The sequence below is a fragment of the Octopus bimaculoides genome, chromosome 9 (genome assembly GCF_001194135.2).
Source record: "Octopus bimaculoides isolate UCB-OBI-ISO-001 chromosome 9, ASM119413v2, whole genome shotgun sequence".
Classification (NCBI taxonomy): Eukaryota; Metazoa; Mollusca; class Cephalopoda; order Octopoda; family Octopodidae; genus Octopus; species Octopus bimaculoides.
Genome location: NC_068989.1, coordinates 7,010,422 through 7,014,554, shown reverse-complemented (window position 1 = coordinate 7,014,554; position 4,133 = coordinate 7,010,422). Strand labels below are relative to the sequence as shown.

At 38.4% G+C, this 4,133-nt stretch overlaps 2 long non-coding RNA genes across 2 annotated transcripts in view; one reads left to right on the top strand and one right to left on the bottom strand.

Moving 5' to 3' along the window:
* LOC128248691 (uncharacterized) overlaps positions 1-3,693 on the bottom strand; it is a 143,282-nt gene extending 139,589 nt beyond the window's left edge. Inside the window, exon 1 of the long non-coding RNA XR_008264850.1 lies at positions 3,591-3,693. This is a non-coding gene — a long non-coding RNA (uncharacterized LOC128248691). The remainder of the gene's footprint in view (positions 1-3,590) is intronic.
* Positions 1-4,133, top strand: part of LOC106873982 (uncharacterized) — a 41,719-nt gene that overhangs the window by 15,300 nt on the left and 22,286 nt on the right. The window lies entirely within an intron of this gene.

The following is a 4,133-nucleotide window of genomic DNA, read 5'->3' as shown; positions in this document are numbered from 1 at the left end:
GGGAGGGAGAGAAGGGGAGAGAAAAGGGGATATATATATATAGAGAGAGGGAGTGGGGCAGGGAGGGATGGTAAAGTTGGATTGGGAATTGGAAAGGAAGAAATTAGAAACGTAATGAGAGAACGAGAAAGTGTTCGTGTGTGAGAAATAATGAAGAAAGAGAAAAAGTTTTGAGATCCTGATATCAAAATTTTCTGTGTCCTTTTGTCAGTTAATTCTGTTATTAGATAAAAGCATCCCTGTGTTTTACAGATGCAGCATGTGACATGTGAATTTCCATTCGGAGCATTGTAGAAAGTATGGATGACTAGAATTTCTGATTAGGCTTTTATTTGATGTTGATAACGGTTGAAGTCGGATTTGAATAAGACAAAACAAAGAAATAAGCAAAAATATATACGGGAAAATTGTACAAAGGAAGTCCTAAAACGAAGTAGGCCCCTGTCTTTTGCATCCATGATTTGATTTTGTTATTCTGAGAAGAGATGTACCTTTAACATTCCTAGGAATTCTTTATACAGAATGTTTTGCTGATGTAAGGGTAGTCGGGGAATTAATGGGAGATAACTACTGTAGGCATGAAGCATTTCGAGCCCGGAAAGATCTGGAATGATTCTGCTCTGGTGAATAAGGCAAATTACGATCGTATACTGTGCAGGATGATGGTGAGACACAAAGTTGTTACTCTGAATAGAAAGAAATTACGACAGAAACCACGTTTATGGTCGGGGTAAATATACGGCTAGAATGTTTACAAAAGCAGAAATCACCGTGGAAACACACATACATATATACATATATATGACGAGCTTCTTTCAGTTTCCGTCTACCAAATCCACTCACAAGGCCTTGGTCGGCCAGAGGCTATAGTAGAAGACACTTGCCCAAGGTGCCACGCAGTGGGACTGAACCCGGAACCATGTTGCTTGGTAAGCAAGCTACTTACCGCACAGCCACATAATGAAATATTGAAAACAAGCTAAAAAAATTGATTTCAAATTTTGTCACCAGGGCAGCGCCATTGGGGGAGGGTCGATTACATTGACCCCAGTGTTCATCTGGTGCTTATTTTATCGACCCCTGAAAGGATGAAAGGCAAAGTCAGCCATGATGGAATTCGAACTCAGAAAGTAAAGACGGGCGATACGCTGCTAAGCGTTTTGTCCGGCGTGCTAACGATTCTGCCAGCTCGCCATCGTAAATAGATGGAATTAAATATCCCAGTTTTTTACTTTTGTCCAACAATCAGACAATTCTGTCATTGAACTGCTATATATTGCAATATCTCAGCACCAACTTAAGTAAAATGGCAGTACAATTGGATGGAGTGGTTACATCGGCTCATTATCTTTTCTCATACATATTCCACACCTGATACTTTATTTAATAACTGCATTACATTTAAGAAACCTTTTTCCCCATTACTCCAAGGAGAATTTCCATGGAAATATAATAGGAATGTTAAACGTTCATCCATCTATCGTCTATTAGCAATGAGTGGATGACAACAAAACCATAGCAGTAGAGCTTCACCCTGCTAGCAGGTTGTGGTTGCACAAAACTTTACAGGCCAAAAACACGTGTTTCAAGGCGGCGAGCTGGCAGAAACGTTAGCACACCGGGCGAAATGCTTAGCGGTATTTCGTCTGTCTTTACGTTCTGAGTTCAAATTCCGCCGAGGTCGACTTTGCCTTTCATCCTGAGCAGAAAATGCTTGTCCAAGCTGCCAAGCAGTAGAACTGAACTTGAAACAATGTGGTTGGAAAGCAAGGTTTTTTACCACACATCCACGCCTGCATCATGTATACATGTAATTAAAGAAATCTACTTATATGTATATACACAGATGTGGAGGCACAATGGCCCAGTAGTTAGGGCGGCGGACTCGCGGTCATAGGATCGTGGTTTCGATTCCCAGACCGGGCGTTGTGAGTGTTTATTGAGCAAAAACACCTAAAGCTCCACGAAGCTTTGGCAGGGGATGGTGGCGAACCCTGCTGTACTCTTTCACCATAACTTTCTCTCACTCTTACTTCCTGTTTCTGTTGTGCCTGTAATTCAAAGGGCCAGCCTTGTCACACTCTGTGTCACGCTGAATCTCCCCGAGAACTACGTTAAGGGTACACGAGTCTGTGGAGTGCTCAGTCACTTGCACGTTAATTTCACGAGCAGGCTGTTCCGTTGATCGGATCAACTGGAACCCTCGTTGTCGTAACCGACAGAATAATATATATATATATATATATATAAAATCTTTTAAGCATAACCTCCTCATATAGTGATTATTTTCTGGTTTAGTAAACTTATTGGAGAAACAGAAAACCTGTATCTCAAACAGTATCTTCCCCCATATGAATTGTGTTTATATTTGATCGAAATAGCAAAATGAAAAGTAGCTGGGGAGAGATAATCTTTAAGACACGCGCACACACAAACGAACATTGTAAATATCATTTTATAAATATGTATAGATATCATATTATGCATGTGTGTATAGGGATTATCTTGTATATTGAATGATAGAGTAAGGAAATGATGAATAGCTCCTATGTTATAATGCGTTTTGATTTTCAATAGGGACAAATATCAGTTTATGGATTTCTCAGGTTCGTTATTAAAGAAGCGAAGCAATTAATATACGATAAATAATGTGATACAAACTGCATTATACAATAGACTCTTAAATAAGCTAAACCATCTGTGTTTACCAGTATATTTCACGGCAATTGCTACATTTGCGAATTGGTTATATTTACCTGTTCACAAGGCTTCGTCGGCCGACATTGTGTAGATGTAAACACACCTGTAAAGCGGTCGAACGTGTGTTGTCAATTAAGCGTTAGAAGGCAAATACGTCAACACAACCTCAGAAATGCTTGTATTATTTTTTCACTATTTCGTCCAAGACATTGCGAGGAGGAAGATTACATAAAGATTCAAGCCTCACTTGATAGAACAACCAGTGTCAGTTCCAGAATGGCATTCTTGGAATATCGTTGGTTTGTTTTTTAAAATACGTCATTTTTCAAGAGAAAAATGCATTATAGAAACAAAGAAAAGGGGGAAAAAATCATTGTCGTGGGTGTGGGGTTAATTAGCTTTCTTTCCCAACTGTGGTCTTGGATTCAATCCCACGGCGTGACACCCTGGGCAAGTGTTTTCTATTATGACCCCATGATTATAGTTCCCGAATTAGTAGCAGGATGGACAAAAAAAAAAAAAGACCCAAAATTTGCGAGGCGAAAAGGTGTAATATTAACAAAAGTGTAGGGAAGTGTTGAGCGAGGGTGGTAGGAAAGCTGCCATAATAATAATGATAATAATAATAATAATGATAATAATAATAATAATGATAATAATAATAATAAGTTTAAAGTACGCACTTCCCGATTGTTATTCTTGGGTTGAATAATACCGGTATTATTTAATTTATTTGTAATTTTTTTGTACATGGTGTTTGGGGCCGAAGTTGGTCTGGTGTTGATAGATCGTGTGTTTACATGTACTGTGCGAGCAGTGGAGATGATATCCAGTTAAAATACAGCATTTCATTTGGAAAATAGAAATAAATTTCAATGAGTATTACTTACTCGGATATAGTCCAACCTTTTGTCAGCTATTTTTTGGCTCCATGCGATGTCTTTCCGATGTTTTTGGATAAATTTCGGAGCAGTGTTTTATCGCTCTCACATGTTAAACGTTACCGGTGTATCTTTGTTAAACGTTCCCGGTGTATCTTTGTTAAACGTCCCCGGTGTGTCTTGGGGATAATAATAATTATCTGACATGCTAAATAGATCTGAATGCGGATATAAATTTATCTGACATGCTAAATAGAAGTGAATGCGGATATAAATGTTACGGAAAAACAATCAGCCATCTTTTATATATGGATGACCTAAAACTATACGCTACAAATGATAAACAGCTGGAAACACTATGTACGTACGTATGTATGTATGTATGTATGTATGTATGTATGTATGTATGTATGTATGTATGTGCGTGTGTGTGTATATGTGTGTGTAGGCTCAAAACGTAAAAGACTTTCTCACTTTCCCGAGCGTTAAACTAATTACACCTGTTTGTTGTTTATACACCTGTCTTCGTCTTCTGTTTTTCTGTAAATTTCA